The sequence below is a fragment of the Pituophis catenifer genome, unplaced genomic scaffold, assembly GCF_029215685.1.
Source record: "Pituophis catenifer annectens isolate HBS135680 unplaced genomic scaffold, rPitCat1.0.hap2 SCAF_3, whole genome shotgun sequence".
In the NCBI taxonomy this organism is placed as follows: Eukaryota; Metazoa; Chordata; class Lepidosauria; order Squamata; family Colubridae; genus Pituophis; species Pituophis catenifer.
The window spans coordinates 113,206,986-113,226,589 of NW_027256883.1; the positions used below are offsets into that span (position 1 = coordinate 113,206,986).

Genomic DNA, 19,604 nt, shown 5'->3' on the forward strand with positions numbered 1-19,604 from the left:
ATCGTGTATGTATCCTAATGTTCAACCAAAATGCTGGAGATGTGATTGCTTAGATGCCACATATTACCATATGTGGTGGACTTGTAAAAAAGTGAAGGCTTTTTGGATAAAAATGTGGTGGGTCATGCAAAATGTTTTGAAGAAAAAAATTCAGTTTTCTCCACAATTGTTTTTATTGGGTATAGTTAAGGGTTTTACATTGGGTGAAGTAAAGCTGATATTGTATATGGTAACAGCAGCGAGATTACTGATAGGTCAATATTGGAAAAATGAAGCTATGCCCACTATCGAAGAATGGACTTTGAAGATGGCCAATTTTGCAGAGATGGCGAAGATTTCAGCATATCTAAAAGACCGGACACAAGAGACTTATGTATGGGAGTGGAAAAAGTGGATAGATTATGTGCAGAATAAATATCAAACTAGGAAATATCAGATAGCTTTTAACTGAATGTATTATATAGGGATAGAATAATTGAATCTTGTGAAGATTTGAATAAGATACAGGGGGTGGAGGGGTTCAAGTTTAATAAAATGTGATTTTGATTTGGATTATATTTTGTGGAAGTCCTGGGGGGAGGGGAGGGTTAGGGGGGTTAGGGAGGGTTAGGAGGGGTCAGGGGGGGGTTAGGGGGGGAAACTGGGGAGAAAATGTATTTGTAAAACTTTTTCAATAAAAAAAAGAAAAGATCTGAAAATCAAAGGGGAAGAATATAAGCTTCAAGCCTTCGCCGATGACATGGTATTTATCATAGAACAACCGATAACAACGGGCACTAAATTATTAGACAAAATAGAAAAATACGGGAGTGTAGCCGGACTCAAAATCAATAAACAAAAAACAAAGATACTAACGAAAAATCTCACTAAACAACAAGAAAAAGAATTAGAAGACCAATTAAATATACAAATAACAAAGAAGGTAAAATATCTAGGAATATGGCTCACCAAAAAAACCTCAACAATTAGAGAGGATAATTATGATAAATTGGCAAAACAAGTTAAAAAAAGATTTAGAAATTTGGAAAAAATTACAATTATCTCTTTTGGGAAAAATTGCCTCAATTAAAATGAATATTCTATCCAGAATTTTATACTTATTTCAAGTGATTCCAATAAAACCGGGGAAAAACTTCTCTAAGGATTTTAATAAATTAATAGCAAATTACATATGGCAAGGAAAGAAAGCAAGAATTAAAACAAAACATCTACAAGATACAAGAGAAAGAGGAGGATTAGCTCTACCAGATTGGGAAATATATTATAAAGCATCAGCACTAATTTGGATCAAAGAATGGATGGAACTCAAAAATAAAAGATTATTGACATTAGAAGGATTCGACTTACAACGAGGATGGCATGCTTTTATGTGGGAGGGAACAGATAAGTACCATAGATATTTTCAGAGGCATATCGTCAGACAAGCACTATACCAGACATGGCAGGGCATCAAAAAAATACACTACAATAAAATTCCGGAATGGTTATCAACCATGGAAGCCCAGATCTATCCAAATACTATGGACATCACCAAAATGAGAACATATAAAGATTTACTAAACAACCAAGGGGAACTAAGAACAAGAGAAGAATTAAAGGAGATGGGTATGGATATTGATTGGTGGCCATATCTACAAATAAAATCAAAATATAAGAAAGATTTAGCTGAATCTGGATTCCAAAATGGTCAATACGAATTAGACAAAATTTTACAAGGATCACAAGATAAATTGATAAAAAAAGTTTATAATTATTTACAAGGATACAAATTAGAAGAGGAAGTGGTCAAAGAAAATATGATAATTTGGGCAAAGAATTTCAGCTACAATATCCAATTAAACAATTGGGAAAAATTATGGACAATAAATTATAAATTAACAATATCTATACCATATAAAGAAAACATGTACAAAATGTTCTATAGGTGGAACCTCCCACCAGCCAGATTAGCAAAAATGTTCTCCAGCACTTCTCCAACTTTCTGGAAATGTAAATTTTATAAAGGAACTTATTATCATATGTGGTGGACCTGTCCAAAAGCAAAGCAATACTGGCAAATGATTAGAACACAAATAGAAGAAATATAACAAAGATTAGAAATGAGACCGGAAACCTTTCTTCTAGGTATAATAAATGGACAATATGAAAAGGAAATAAAATATTTAATCATCCATATAATAACAGCAGCACGAATAATTTTTGCGCAAAATTGGAAGAGCAGTGACACACCGACAGAAGATAGAGTAATTAATAAGATTATGGAATGTGCAGAAATGGACAAACTTACAAAAGAATTACAAAATAAAGAGGAACATGATTATTATCTAGTTTGGGAAAAGTGGTATACCTGGTTGAAAAATAGAAAAAGGAAAAAAGAATAGGGAGTAATTGGAGTTACAGAAACAAGATCATAAATCACTAACATAAATTAACAATGAATCATAAAGATAGATATATAAGTAAGATCAAACAAGGAAGAGTCAAAACACAAATAAGAACATACATTATACTGTTGTTTATTTAACAATATATATTTGAGAAAATGTATATTTGAAATATTTGTTTACATGTTTTGTTCTGCATGTTTTGTTGTCACTAGTTCTATTTTGTTTGTACTTTTAAACAAATAAAAATTTATTTTAGATTTAAAAAAAAACAAAAAAAAAGAAAAAATTGTCAATCCCTGTCATATGGAAATGAAAAGAATGAGTTCAATCTATCATTGAAAGGTCAAAAATAGAAGAACCTCTATCACAATGTAGACTTTTCTTCTGGCATGCATAGACTTATCTTTACTTTCAGGAATGGTAATTTAGGTAGAGATTTCATCTTTTGCCCACATTTAGTACTACTTTCCATTGCACGGATGTCAAGTATTATAAATGAAAATCATTTGATGCCTAGAAGCCAGTTATGGTAGGATTGAATTTAGTGAGGTGAACTTTAACCTCATAAAAACATAGCTATCTATCTTTAGACAACACAGAGACTGTAGTTTCAGGGATGAATTATGGATCAGCCTCCATTCTGTTAGTAGCCTACAATTCTGTCCGTACTTCAAATGTTGAATGACCTGCTTATGGACAGGAAGAAACTTCACGATCTGGTTTTTTTTTCTGCATCTGTCTTTCCATTGCCTTTTTCACTTTTAATTATATATATATAATATATTTTATTCATAAACACTTTTTTTTAAAACAGTGTATTGTCAGGGTATACCATTTACAAATAAAAAAGACCAAAAAAGGAAAAAAAGAAAAAAAAAGAATGTCAGATGATGTCACCTTCAGTGAGCAACTAGGGGACAGACCTATGTATTTATTTCTGTTGATTGTTTCACTTTTTATGACAAATGTTCTTCTAAGAGCAGTTACACGTATACTGTAAAATTTGTAACAAATTTAAAACAGCTAAAACAACTAAAATATATGCATTAACAAACTTCCTACACAATCAATTGGCAATTGGAAAACAGGCTTATAAATGTTTTAAGATTCCAAAAAATGAACAGCTACAGCCTTTTGAAATCTTGCCTTAATAGGTGACAGGGTAGGCTTTCCAGGAGAAGCTTCCTCATCAGAATAAACTTTTTTTTTTTTAAAAAAAATAGTCTTTATTTACATTTTCCATTAAAAACAAACAAAAAATAACAATACACCATATAAATAACATACCACACAAGAAACAATACAAATAACACACAAGTGGTAGGTACAGATAGTACCTTCATATCTAAATATTCAATATGATATTACATTTCAGGAGAGATAAGACAACTCATATCTCATTGTATATCAATTAGGTCTGACCGACCTCACTTAATATAGTTTTCTTTATAACAATCCTTCCTCATTTAATTTGGGTTATGATATTCTCTTTTCTAGCCAAATATATAGTTTCTCCCAGGATAAACATGTTTGTGTTTGGTCCGTATCTTTTAATTTTTTGGTTAATTTGTCAGCTTCTGCACAGTCCAAAATCTTTTTTATGATTACTTCCTCTGATGGGATATCTTGGTTTTTCCAAAATTGAGCATATATCAATCTCGCCGCTGTAATAATGTGAAGAGCTAGGTACCATAAATCCTTCTTAATCTTATCTGGTTTAGATCCGAGCAAGCATGTCTCTGGTGACCATTCAATTTTTTGATCCAAAATCTCATTCAGCCATTTTTTAATTTTCCCCCAAAATTTTTTTGCTTCCTGGCATGTCCACCATTGATGGTAGTAAGTGCCTTTTTCTTGCCGACATTTCCAACACGTAGCCGATTGTCCTGCAAACATTTTAGCCAGTCTATCAGGGGAAAGATGCCACCGATATATCATCTTATATATGTTTTCTTTGTAAGCCGTGGAGACTACTGATTTCATATTTTCCCACCATATCCCTTGCCATTTGTCTAAGTGAATTGGGTACCCAAAATTTTTCCCCCAGGCAATCATTGTGTCTTTGATTATTTCATCACCTATCTCTAATTCCATTAATAATTTATAACTTTTTGAAATCATGCCTTTTTCTTGGCCCATCAAGATTTTATCTAATTTTTGTAAGTCCACATGTATGCCTTTTCCATCTCTATCTTTTTTAAATTTGGATTGGATCTGCAGATAGGTCCACCAATCTATTTGTATTCCTAATGAGCTCAATTCCTGTTTGGATTTTAATTTTCCCTGTATATTCACTAGATCTTTGTATGTTAATTTCTTTGTTGGGTTATAAAGTTTGGGGTATGTCAATGCTTCCACGGGTGATATCCAACACGGTGTTTTAATGTAATATTTTTTACTGATCTTTTCCCAATTTCGAATCAGAATGTTTCTTATATAATGTTTAGTAAACCATTTACTTTGTGGGAAGCCGTTTCGCCAGAGTGCCATATGCCAGCCCTGTTGTAGGTCGTGACCTTCTAGTTTAAGAAGACGGTTGTTACCCAAGGTAATCCATTCTGTCACCCATGTTAATAACGCTGCGGAGTAATAGTTCTCCCAGCATGGTAGTCCTAGACCTCCTCTTTCTCTTGTCTCCTGCATCATCTTTTTCTTAATCCTTGGTTTTTTCCCCTGCCAAATAAATTTGGATATTATTTGATTTAGTTCCCTGAAAATTTTTTTGGATAAATTCACTGGGGACTATTCTAAGTCCTTTTATTTTTCCCTCATTCCTTATTTTTCGTAATAGAGTTTCTAATGTTAGAATAAAAAGTAAGGGAGAGAGAGGGCAACCCTGTCTTGTGCCTTTATGTTGCTTATAATTCTTCTTTTAATTATAGGCCCAATAATCAGTATGCGAAATATGAGAATTCAATACTGTTTTATTTACATGTTTTCTTCCACAGGAGATCATCAGGCAGGACAAGGATTCTGACAGGAACAACGGCTTATATATACAGGAGGAGGAGTCAGAAAGGTAAGGAGGAGTCGAGGGGAGGGATATGGTACATTTCAGAGTTTAACTTATATACAAGCTTAATTACACAAATGTACATAGTTAGGTATTTTTCTTTGTAACAAAACCCCCTCTAAAAATACCTAACGTTTAAATGAATCTTTTCGTTTTATATATATACATTTAACTTAGAAGACAAATAAGCATGTTGATTATTTGGTAAAGGTTTCGTTAATATTGGCAACTTTTTCATGAGTATCACAATAGGTGGCTTTAATGAATCCTATATTTGATAGTTGTTTAACATGTTTATATTTGATATCAATATGACGTGACCTCTGATTTACTGCTTCTGATGTTAATATGTCTATGGCAGCTTTATTGTCCTCATATATGGTTATTGGGTAGTTGGGTTCAGTCCAGATATTGGATAAAAGGTCATCGAACCATATTAAATTGTTAGAGGCCTTTGAAAGACAGATATATTCAGCTTCCGCCATGGAGGTGTCGATTAAATTCTGTTTACCAGCATACCAATGAACAGGGCAATCATTTATGAGGAAAACATACCCTGAAGTGCTTTTTCTACTTTTTGTATCCCCAGCCCACTTTATTAATAGAAAATTAAACTTGGTGATTTCGTTTCTTCAGATTGATCCGGCGGTGGCTCTCAGAAGGCAACAAAGACCGGAATGATTGCTCTTCCATCTCATCTTCTGTCATAGACTCCTCAAATTTTAGGGAATATTCTGTGGCAATAGAAGTGGAATCTGAAAAGATACAATACAAGAAGGGAAGAAAATAAGGAATTCATTACAGTACTACTTTTTGTATCCCCAGCCCAATCTGCATCAGCATAACATGTCAATATTGGTTTATTAGAGTTAACAGGTTTTAAATATAAACAAGCATTAGCACTAAATTTAAGATACCTAAGAATTATTTTTATTCCCTCCCAATGATAATAATTTGGGTTGCCAACGTGTCTTGATAAGAGATTAACAGCAAGAGTGATGTCCGGTCTGGTCCAATTGGAGATATATAACAATGAACCAATGACAGATCTATATAGGGTGTTATCTTTAAATGGTTCACCTTCGTTGTTCATGTTTTTTGTAAAGTCTGTCTTCATTGGAGTCTCGCAAATTTTAGAGTTCATCATATTACATCTTTGTAAAAGTTCTAATATTTTTTCTTTTTGGGACAATTTGAAACCTCCACTTATTTTGTCAATCTGAACGCCTAGATATTTATTCACTTTCCCTAAGGTCTTCAATGTGAAATGTTTGCTTAGTCTTTCTGCGAATTCGTCACATCTGTATTTGTCTTGGCCAAAATATAAAATGTCGTCTACATAAATAAGCACATACTCTATAGATTCGTTTGTTTTTCTAATAAAGAAGCACAGATCTGTTGATGAAGCTGAAAAACCTATGTCATTTAGTCTTTTTGCCAAACATTCGTACCAACGCTTTCCAGATTGTTTTAATCCGTATAAACTTTTATTTAATAGCCATATTTCTCCTTTTTGTGTATCATTACCCGGGGGAGCTTTCACATAGATTTCCTTGTCAAGGTTTGCGTGTAGATAAGCTGTTTGAACGTCAAACTGATACACATCTAGATTTGTTTCTTCAGATTGATCCGGCGGTGGCTCTCAGAAGGCAACAAAGACCGGAATGATTGCTCTTCCATCTCATCTTCTGTCATAGACTCCTCAAATTTTAGGGAATATTCTGTGGCAATAGAAGTGGAATCTGAAAAGATACAATACAAGAAGGGGAGAAAATAAGGAATTCATTACAGTACAAAAAATGTTACAAAATAAGATTATGTTGCAAAAATTGAATGAGTAAATACTGACTGAATGGACAGAAATATAGATGTGCCTAACTATCAAAATTCCTCACCTTATTACAAAAACAATTAACATATACACAGACTCTTTGGATGACTATTACATAATAGAACTATGTAAACCCTTTGAAAGACACGTTTTGGGAAGATGCAAGAGCAGGTATGTACAGGTAGCCCTTGAATTGCAACCTTAACTGGAATCAGACGTTCCATCCCTATGTGATGCAGGTTGTAAAGCGTGATATTACTTAACCTCGTTGCTTAGCAACAACAATCCCAGCAGACCTGGTTCTTGTAACCCAGAGATCACCTGGGTTGTTAAGAGAGGACCTATGTCTGGAGCCCTAGGCAAGCAAGCTGATTGGTGAGAGCTATTGGAAGGTGATTGGGTGCTGTGGGTGGGTACTACTGGCCAGTGGGAGCCACAGGTACTATAAATGAGCACTACTGAGTATGAGCAGGTAGGTCAGCAGGGGTTCTCGTACTCTGTAGTGGAGCACTTTAGAAAAAAAAGTGGGGGCAACAACTTTTGGGAGCAACTTACAACTTTTCTGCTGGCCTTCCCACCGACTTTGCTTGTTGATCACGTGATCACAATTTGCAGCAACATTGTAATTGCAAGCCACCTGCCCAAGTACCCGGATTGCAACATGATTGTGAGCACACTGTGTTGGCTGGAATTCCAAGGACCAATTCTAAGTCCCTCTTCTTCAGCACCCTTGTAACTACGAATGCTCACTGAACAAGGGGTTGTAATCCAAGGACTACCCATAGTAGCTGTTTTCAAACCATTAAAGCTGCTGCAATGTTTCCTGGCTCTCAAATCAGGCTATGAACTAACCTTGCCCTCTTTCTGCTTGTATGTCTTGAGGTAAGGAAATAAACTTTACTACTTCTCAATAATAGTTCTTACTGGAATCTAATGAAAACTACCATATTTTTCGGAATATAAGACACACCTTTTCCCCCCAAAAAAGAAGGTGAAAATCTGGGTGCGTTTTATACTCTGAATGTAGCCCCACCCAGCCTCTGAAACTGAGGTTTCAGAGGCTGAAAAAAGCCTCTGAAACAGAACTTCAGAAAAAAGGCCTCTGAAACAAAGCTTCAGAAAAAAAGCCTCAGAAACAGAGCTTCAGAAAAAAAGCCTCTGAAACAGAGGTTTCAGAGGCTGAAAAAAAATCAAGGCACAGAGGTCACAACCAACAAACCTGTTGCTAAAATTCACCTCTGGGAACAGCTGATTGGGGGTATTCCGGGAGGCCGATCCACCCACCAATCAGCTTTTTTCTTATTTTCCTCCCCAAAAACTAAGATGCGTCTTATACTCTGGTGTGTCTTATAGTCCGAAAAATATGGTAAATACAGTGATCATTAAAACTCTTCCCTCCTCATCTGCATATATCTTTTTTGCTTTTAGGTGTTTCCTAATATAAACTGCAATGCCTCTTTTCTTTTGTTCTGCTAGTGATGTGTAAAGGTTTCCTAATCTTGTATTTTCTAATATCTGTTGGTGTTGTTTTTTGATATAATAATAATAATAATAATAATAATAATAATAATAATAATAATAATAATAATAATAATAATAATAATTTTATTTCTATACCGCCCTTCTCCCGAAGGACTCAGGGCGGTGTACAGCCTATTTAAAAACACAAAAAACACGACAACAATTTAAAATTTAAAATCATTAAATAATTAGGCTCCAATTAAAATCCCAGAAATTTAAAATACCCCAATTTAAAACGTTATGTTAATAGCCCTGCCTGGCGGAACAACAGGGTCTTCAGAGCGCAGCGAAACACCCGGAGGTCGGAAATCTTTCGTATTTCGGGGGGCAGTTCATTCCACAGGGCTGGGGCTCCCACAGAGAAGGCCCTCCCCCTGGGTGTCGCCAGCCGACATAACTTGGCTGATGGCACCCGGAGGAGGCCCTCTCTGTGGGAGCGGACTGGTCGGTGGGAGGCTATTGGTGGCAGAAGTCGGTCTCGAAGGTACCCAGGTCCTATGCCATGGAGCGCTTTAAAGGTGGTAACCAACACCTTGAATCGCACCCAGAAGACCACTGGGAGCCAGTGCAGCTCGCGCAGGAGGGGTGTCACGTGGGCGCAACGGGTTGCACCCATAACCACCCGCGCGGCCGCATTCTGGACCAGTTGGAGCCTCCGAGTGCTCTTCAAGGGGAGCCCCATGTAGAGAGCATTACAATAGTCCAACCAGGAGGTGACAAGGGCGTGAGTGACCGTGCGCAAGGCGTCCCGATCCAGAAAGGGCTGCAACTGGCGGATCAGGCGAACCTGATAAAAGGCCCCCCTGGCCACGGCCGTCATGTGCTCTTCTAAAGACAGCCGTGCGTCCAGGAGGACACCCAGATTGCGAGCCCTCTCTGTGGGGAGCAAAGATTCACCCCCAATAGTCAGCGATGGCACCTGCTGACTATATCGGGGCGCCGGAAGCCACAGCCACTCGGTCTTGGAGGGGTTGAGTCTGAGCCTGTTCCTCCCCATCCAGGCCCGCACGGCCTCCAGGCAGCGGGACATCACATCAAGGGCATCGTTGGGGTGGTCTGGGGTGGAGATGTACAGCTGAGTATCGTCAGCGTACAGATGACACTTCACCCCGAAACCACGGATGATCTCACCCAGCGGCTTCACATAAATGTTGAACAGGAGAGGCGAGAGGACCGACCCTTGCGGCACTCCCCATGCGAGATGCCTCGAGGTCGACCTCTGTCCCCCTGCCAACACAAACTGCGAGCGGTCGGAGAGGAAGGAGGAGAACCACCGCAAAACGGTACCCCCTATTCCTAACCCCCTCAACCGCTGCAGCATGATACCATGGTCGATGGTATCAAAAGCCGCCGAGAGGTCTAATAGGACTAGGACAGAGGAGCAGCCCCTGTCCCGAGCCCTCCAGAGATCATCCACCAACGCGACCAATGCCGTTTCAGTGCTGTACCCCTGCCTGAAGCCCGACTGGTACGGGTCTAGATAGATAGCTTCATCCAGGTGCCAGGGAAGTTGTCGTGCCACCACGCTCTCAACAACCTTCGCCACAAAACGAAGGTTGGAGACTGGACGATAGTTGGCTAATTCAGCCGGGTCCAGGGAAGGCTTCTTGAGGAGGGGCCTCACTACCGCCTCTTTCAAGGCGGCAGGAAAGGCACCCTCACTCAGAGAAGCACTTATAATCCTCTGGAGCCAGCCTCGTGTAACCTCCCGGGAGGCCAGCACCAACCAGGAGGGACACGGGTCCAATAAACACGTGGCGGCACTAATCTTACCCAGAACCCTGTCCACATCCTCGGGAGTCACAGGATCAAACTCCTCCCAGGTAACATTCTCAAGACCTGCCCTCGTCTCCTCCCGTGGACTCATCCAGTCGGAGTCCAAGCCATCCCGAATCCGAGCGACTTTATCGTGCAGGAATTGCACAAAATCCTCAGCGCGACCCTGCAAGGGATCTTCCCGCACTCCCCCCCGGAGGAGGGAGTGGGTCACCCTAAACAAGGCGGCTGGGCGGTTCTCTGCAGATGCGATAAGAGCAGAAAAGTGGTTAGACTTTGCCGCTTTTATCGCCACTAGGTAGGTCTTGATATAAGACCTCACCTGTGTCCGGTCGGAATCGGATTGACTAGTCCTCCAAATGCTCTCTAGGCGTCTTTTCCGACGCTTCATCTCTCTCAGCTCCTCAGAAAACCAAGGAGCCAGTTGAGATCGGCATCGGGTCAGAGGCCGCAAAGGCACGACGTGGTCCAAAGCTCCAGCGGCCGCCCTTTCCCAGGCGGCCACCAGCTCTTCAGTCGAGTCGTGTGTTAGGGTCTCAGGGCACGGCCCAAGCTCCGTCAGGAACCTTTCGGGTTCCATCAGGCGCCTGGGACGGAACCATCTAGTTGGCTCCGTCTCCCTGCGGCGGGGGGTGGCGGTAGGAAAGTCTAGTTGGAGGAGCGAATGATCTGTCCATGACAAGGGTTTAATATCTAGGTCCCCTCTACCAAGATCATTCAACCACTGACCAGAGACAAAAATCAGGTCCAGAGTGTGTCCCCCTATGTGAGTTGGGCCTTGAACTAACTGGGTCAGGTCCATGGCCGTCATGGAAGCCATGAACTCCCGAGCCGCCTCTGACGCCTCACCCGCGGATGGAAGGTTGAAATCCCCCATGACGATAAGTCTGGGGGTATCAACCGCCACCCCGGCAATGACGTCGAGTAGCTCGGGCAGGGTCGCTGCCACGTGGCAGGGAGCCAGGTACGTAGTCAGCAAACCCATCTGCACCCCACGGCCCCACTTTACACAGAGGGACTCACTTCCGGCTATCTGAGGAACAGTGGTCTACCTCGGACAAAGACTTTCCCTAACAATCACTGCCACTCCCCCACCCCTCCCCTGGGCCCTTGGCTGATGAAATGCATGGAAACCTGGTGGGCACATCTCAACGAGGGGGACCCCCCCCTCCTGACCCAACCAGGTCTCCGTAATACCTGCCAGGTCCGCACCCCCCTCCGAAATAAGGTCACAAATGAGGGGGGCTTTATTAACCACCGACCTGGCATTACACAACATCAGCCGCGGACCCAGGGCCTGAGACTCCACACAACCCAGGACACGAGTCACGCATCGGGGGCCGGAGTGCGCAATCGCTTGTAAACAGCGTATGCGCACCCCCGACACTTGATATGGCCCCCTGCGTCCGTCATACCTGCCCCTCCCACTCATTATTTCAATTTCACAGCCCTTCCTGTCATCCCCCTGCTTCCCGGTTAAATTTCCTTTCGCGACCCTCCTGCTGCAACTAATCGACCCATCATCCCGCTCGGTCGCTATCTGGACCCCCCCAGGTCCGCTTTTACAACCCCCCCCTCTCTCCCGGGTCCCCTTAAAATTTTTTTAAAATTTTTTCCTAAAAAACTTATATGAACTTCTTGTAAATTTATTATATCCATCTCTAATTTTTATAATTTTGTAAATGTCCAGATTCTTTTAGTTGGGGCATTTAACCCATTTATATTAATCGAAATCATTTTTATTTCTTGTTCCATTTTTTTTCCTATTTATTTGTTGTCTTTGGTTTCCTTGTGCTTCTTATTATTCTTTGCGTTTTTCCCCTTGCTCCTTCTTTCTCCATTCTTTCTCTCTCTAGTCTCCTCTTCTCCTCTTGTTCCTCTTCTGTTTCTTCTATAGATTGTTCCTTTTGACTCTCTGTTTTGTATGGTAGAGGTAGAGCCTATCTTTTCTTTTTCTGTTCCAAGCATGTTTTCTATAGATCTCTGTTGGGCAGGAGATCTTGTAAGGGAGACTTGGTTTGAGATTGTTTTCTTATTCGCTTTAGTTATATTGGTTGTTCCGGTGCTTGTCATCTTAACTCTTTTTTGTAGGTTCAGAATTTCATGTACTGGACTACTCTTACTGTATTTCAATGTTGTTATTTATGATCAGTAATAGTGTCTAGAGTCTATGTTCTATATGTTGTAGATCTTCCAAATGGATGTTAATCTTATTGGGTTATGTATTACTTCTCTAAATATCCTTAACACTCTAGTAATTAATAATTAAGTATGTATATAGATATATATTAATGTTTGGAAGAGGAAAATATAATGAAGGAGGTTGGGGAAAAACTTAGAATTCTAGCAATTCCTTAGATCTTAATATTGATAATACAATATAATAATCAGTAATATCAATTAATGTCAATATAGTAAAATAATAAATATAGTAATTCTTAATTAATTATCCATATAGTGGATTAGAGATCAATTAGTCAGGTGTTTCACAATCAAAAAGTATTAATAAATGATTATACTGTTTTACAAGAATTAATCAGGTGTATATATATATATATATATATATATATATATATATATATATATATATATATATATATATATATATGATTAATTTACACTTAATATACAATTCTATTTCCCTCTTATATATCAATCAAATCAATCAATCAATCAATCTTGTATATCTATCAAGTTAAAACTATCAAATTCAATATTACTAACTTAAATTGTTTGTTTCTAATTATTTCTTAATTAATTATCCATATAATAGATTAGATATCAATTAATCATGTGCCTCACAATCAAAAAGTATTAATTAATGATTATACTCTTTTACAAGAATTAATCAGATGTATGTATATATATAGGATTATTTTGAATTTAATATACAATTCTCTTTCACTCTTGTGTGTGAAGTTCTTGTGTTCAATTTTTTTTTGTATTATAGTTTTTAATATCTGTCTCTCTAGACGTATTCAATAGCTAAAGATTCAACTATCCATAGTTCAGTACTTTAAAGCACTCTGAAATATTCTATTTGCCTTTGTCAGTTAGTCTTTTTTACTGTCTTCTCAATTTCTTTCTTAAACAATCGCTTCTTCACTTGCTACACTGTGACGCCGCTCTCGCTCGCTTTCCCGGTTTCAAAGTCCTCCTTCACTTTCATTCTCACTCTCTCTCTCTCACTGTTTCGCCGTCTTCCTGTTAAATAGTTACTGGATATTTCCATCTAATTTACTACAGTTCTCTGATCAAGTTCAAAAAAACTAACCCTTATTCTCCGTTGAATTCAAATCTGAAACCACGTAAATCTCTTTGAAGTCCCTCACGCAGTCACCGCCTGTCAAATTTTTTTCCGCCTTTGTCGTCCTTCGCCGTCACTTTCTCTGGCTGCTACTCCGCCACTCTCTGGAGTCTCCAATTCTCTGTTTTCTTTCACTCCGTCTCTTCCCAACAATTCTGCCCTGCTGATCAGTCTGAAGTTTCTCCTTTAGCTATGTATCCGCCGTTTCAATTGTTGTATCTCTCAAAGCCTCTCAGAATAAGAGCAACTAACCTTTCCCATTGATGCCGTTTGTTCGATCCTCACCTCCCCCTCTCTTAAGCAACCGTCAGCGTTCTGGCCAACCGACAAGAGGTTGTTTTTTTTTCAGGGCTGAATTAAGGGACTTTCCTTGAACCTTCGGGGCAATTTTTGATATCCCCGAGATCCTCAGGATTTTCCCTTTAATCTATTGACCTCTTTGTGGTCAATAGAGCCAAAAAAATCAGCTTTCAGACCGAAAATTGGGACCTAGGGAACGGAGCGCTGTCCCTTCGGTTTCTATCACGCTGACGTCACCAACGGATCTCTCATCTGACATTCTTTGCACTAATCTGAATGCTGGGTCTAATCTATCTGCAAAAGTTCATCATTATGTTGTCTGCTAAAGATTCAACATTTTGCACAAGTTGTGGTTTTCTTCCCATAAATCTTTTCATGGAGAATGAAAAGAATGATCTCCTTGAATGCAGAGGGAATAATTCAATAAATAATAGGCATAATTCAAGAAGATTGTTTTTAAAAATGAGTATCTATAGGTGAGGTGGATTTATAAAGATTTCTGGAAGTTTGATCTATGAATAGCTGCCAGTGGTAATAGCTGTATTAAAACCTAATTTAGATGCATCATTTTGCCAAATATCATTTGCTGAATTAATAATTTTAGTAAGACATTTTATAAAGACAGAATTACAGGAGGCCAGCTTCTGCTTGTGGTCTTCCTAGAAAGCCTGTTTCAGATACTGTTGTAAATATGCAACGCATGTGAGTTAATCGTGGGATTCTTCCCAGGTGCACTGGGAAGGATAATAGATGCTGGAATACTTTTGCAGCTAGAAAATCATGTTTCCCTGTCCTCTTCCACCTCAGCTGCAACTTGGTTAATGCTCTTGTCTGTTATTCTGTTGCTGCTTGTCTCAAGTTACTCATTTTCATATTCTCAGATATAAATTTATTAAATGAACATACCTTATACATAAAATAGTCATGTATCTGCACTGTAGAAAACAATATTTCTTTATAGCAAGAGTGGAAATCTGGTAATAATTAGTATAAAAGTACATCAACAGTTTGCCCCCAATAAAGAGATTGTGAATTCTGGGGAAACTATTTTTTATTTTATTTTTTTATCAGGAGCTAAACCTGCCATTTTCAGGAGGGCAAGACAGTTTTTCTAAATTTACAATGGAAATGGTACGGCAGTACATGAGAGAAGAGGAAATGCGAGCTGCTCACCAGTCTTCACTGCTCCGATTACGTGAAAAGGCACTTAAAGAGAAGACTAAGGCTGAACTAGCTTGGCTAGAACACCAGAAACGGTAAAGCTGGAAACCCCACAATGTATAACATAACCAAGAGTTTTACCCATCCTAAAGATTTCAGGCTTTTTTGATTTATGTTAAATTCTTATTGCAAATGTTTCATGAATGTCATGAACTTGATAGCAAGCAAAGGAGAGTTCTTTGCAATTTTAATATGATCACAATGTCTTTAATTTTGTTTGGTTTGTACTCGCACCCACCCCATCTTTGTATTTATGACTTTATACATTACATCATAATGAGGATATTTTCTCAAATGAAGTCTTTTTTAAAAAGTTTCAAATGCAGTTTTGCTTCTTTGATTATTTATACTTTTCCTTATAATATATGAAACGAACAAAATGTTAAAAAGTTATGATATTTATGTCGTTACCAAGCACATCTAAATTATATTAAAGTAACCAAAATATTTTTACAATCCCCAAGGCATGTCACAACTTTTGAGCACCCCTAACGTTTGGAAATTGAAAGTTGAAAAATTTGACGTGCCCTAAATATAGTATCATATGTTTAATTATCTCACCCACTTCACATCTAAGTTTTTTAAACAAATGTTGAATAGCTTCCAAATTTCCTTATGCATTTGCTGACATTGAGATAAAACGCCTGTGTTTTATCAATAGTGTAAAGAGCCAAAAGAAAAAAAAAGAGGGAAAATAATTCAATGCAGAATTGAAAGAAATTTAATTTTTTTGCTTTTTATTTTTAGACATTTACGAGATAAAGGAGAAGATGATAAAATGCCACCTATCCGTAAAAAACAACGTGGCCTGCTTCTTAAACTTCAGCAAGAGAAGGTAAACACTACTTTTACGTTAGATTGCTTTGAGCTGCCTCATAGGTGGGAATACCTGGCCAATCTTGGCTATTCTCAGAAGGTAAATGAGACTGGCCATTGTTAGAATTTGGACAGAGGATCTCCCAAGAATTCCAGGGATGTAGACTAGATTGGATAGGAAACAAACCCCTTCAAAGCACTTTTTTCATCCTGTCAAGAAACTTGAATAGATGCTCTCACCAAGAGCTGGAGTTCCTATGATTGTGTTTTTACTTTGAGGTAGTTCTGACTCAGTTAGTTCTTAAACAGGTTGTTAATTGGGTATGCAAATATTCTGAAAGTCATAATATTTATAATCATAATTAGTGCAACTATCTACAAATAACAGATTTATTAAGATTTACAATAGATTTATTGGGGGGGGGGTTTGACTTAATGTTGATCCAAAATACTACCTTATCTTGCATTTTATTTAGTGTATCGACATACATAACAATTATTGCCAAGAGGCTGGTTCTGGGATACTGGAGTAACTTGTAGTAGTTAGTACTAATGTCATATGTATTTATTTAAAGAAATATTAATTTCAATAGACTGTAGTATCATATTAATCATTTGAATTGACATTTATGTGAATACATATTTTCTCTTAATTAAATTTACTATGTTGGATGGTATACAGTACTGGCCATAGAGCATTTATTGTAAAATAAATGGTGAGAAAATGTCAATTTTGACCCATAAAGTGACAATTTTGATACAGTACTTCAGCACGTATTATTCTAAAAGTGAATACTATACACTGTGGCAACCCAAAATTAACAACTGTAAATTATTATACGCACAACCATGTGAAATCACAGCTGCCCGTTCTTTAGCTGGTATTGATCTTCATGTGCACTGAATCCTTCCCAAGAAGCTAGGATATCATAATATAGCAGCGTAAAATATGTGCAGATTCAACTAGTGTGGCCTTTTGTAACTGCAGTTGGAAATGTTGTCAATGTACAAGATTTTTTCCTTTGGCACCCAATGTGTTAATAACCATTGGGACCATCGGGGTTGTTTTTTGCCATAATCTTTCAACTTCGATACTTTGTGATCTTGGATACTTTGTGATTTTCTCCAGTTCTTTGTCTTCTGTTCTATATCCCTTGGTATTACCACATCAATTATCCATAGTTTATTCTTTTAAACCACAGTTAAATGTGGGTATTGTGTGCCAAGACTTTATACATTTGTATTTGGAAATCCCATAGTATTTTAATCTACTACTTTTTGACTACTATTTCAACTATATATTCCAATCAGTTTTTCATTTTTACAGTTCCAGTTCCAGTGAATCATTTTGGCGACTGTGTTATGTCATTGTTTATAATCAGTTTATGTGATCTTCTTACACACAAACTGAGTATATGATCTACTCTTTTTTAACAGAATAACAGGATTGGAAGGGACCTTGGAGTTGTCTAGTCCAACCCCCTGCTCAGGAAGGAAACCCTATACCATTTCAGACAATTATTTTCTGCCTCTTTGCACAATATGCACTTTGAATCATTTGATCATTTTTCAGTTCTACCTTTGATTGCATTAGCTTGCTCTTAAGCAGCCAAAATCAAGACTTCAATTTCATTTTTTTAATGTTCCAGTTATAAGCCATTGCCAGGTTTTATCTTTATCCACTTTGCCCTCAAATCTTTGTAGAAATTGAGCATGTAATGCTTTTCCTTGCCAGCATTCAGTTTGTATTTTTATTGCATTATTTCAGCATTCACATTTTGTTTCCTGTCCATTCAGTAAGTTCCAGTTTTTTACTTGCATCAATCCTTGTTCTTGGCTGTGTTTTATTTAATCAGCCAATGCAAACTTTCTTTGTTTGACAGTTTATTTGACTTGAAATGAATCTCTGCCTCCATTTCTGCAAGGCAGATATAATCTGTCACTATCACTAGAGGGATGTCATGCATAGTGAATAGTCACGTGCTTTTTTTTCTCAATCCAAACTATCCAGATGAGCTTATGTCCAGTTAATAATTCCAACAGGTATTAATGCGCAGGTATTGATGGCTTTGATGGTGTTTCAACCATTCAATTCTGTCTAGCAATTTTCTCACTCTTTGGTCATATTCTTTACTAACCACATTTGTAACTTATCCATACTTCAAGTTATCCAACTATAAAATGCCCAGATACTTGTAGGCTGCTTATATTACTATTATTATTATGCTTAATTTCATAATCAACCCGATGTTTCGATTGTCTTTGGCATTTTGATCCACTTACTGAATCCTTTCCTGGGATAGGGAGATTTTGTTCTTTGATGGTGTTAAAAGAATGGTCTCGAGATGTAAGCCTTTTGCAATTGACTGTTGGTGATTTTATCAATGCTGATGGTGTTCAAGTGGTGCTCCAGATCTCCTGGGATTGCACCCAAGGCACCTATTGGTACTATATTTGCTTTCCATTGCCATGGTTCTTCTACTTCTATTTGCAGGTCTTTATACTTTGTGATTTTCTCCAATTCTTTCTCTTCTCTTCTGCTGTCTCCAGGTACTCATTGTCCACTATCCAGACTTTTTTTGTTTGTCTTATTGAAATTGTTAAGTCTGGGTGTTATGTGGCAGGTGCTTGTCCGTTTGAATTCTGAAATTCCAGAGTACTTTAGCTTCGTCATTTTCTTTTACTTGGTCTATTTTGTGGTCCCACCAGTTCTTGCTTGTAGGCAAGCTGTATTTCTTGCAGATATTTCAGTGCATCTTCCATTCTTGCTGCTTCGTCATGCTATTGTTTGTAGTCAGTCTCTGTGATCTTCTTGCAATAGTTAATTAGCGCTGAGAAACAGGAAGCAGAGCACAGGGTGCCTCAGGGTGGGGAGGCCTTGGGAAGCCCAGGGCAGGCAGGCCTAGCCCTATACTACACCTTCCAGGGCCCTCCTACACATGTGCTCTGCTTAATGGCCCATGCAGTTGCTTAACAACCACATCAGGGAGAGTAGGGATGTGAGTTGTTAAGTAAAGCGATCATGTGATCTGAATGACCATCATGACATGACTTTAATGGACAGGCTCCATTATGGTCGTAAGTTGATGACTATCTGTACCACCAGTCCTTAAAGTTACAGCTGTTCCAGCATCCTCACAGCCATGTGATCAAAATTTTGGGACCTTGGCAACCTACCTGCATTTATGACCACAGCATGCACTTCATTTCTCCCCATGCTCCCCATGCTCCCCATCTCTCTCTCCTTTCCTTTTGGCTGCCTTGCACTTCAGTTCATACACCTGCTGTCCCCAGCTGATTTTTGCCATCTTCCTCCTGCTGCTGATGAAGTGCACCCAGACTGAGGCCCCTGCTCATTTTTCATGCACGGCCTTCATGTAAGTGGTTACAGAGTGCAAGAAGACCAAAAAGGCAGAGATGGGAGAGAGATCA

The 19,604-nt window shown here is 38.5% G+C and overlaps 1 pseudogene; it reads left to right on the top strand.

The window, feature by feature from the left end:
* Nucleotides 1-19,604, top strand: part of LOC139315028 (centrosome-associated protein 350-like) — a 101,265-nt pseudogene that overhangs the window by 44,344 nt on the left and 37,317 nt on the right.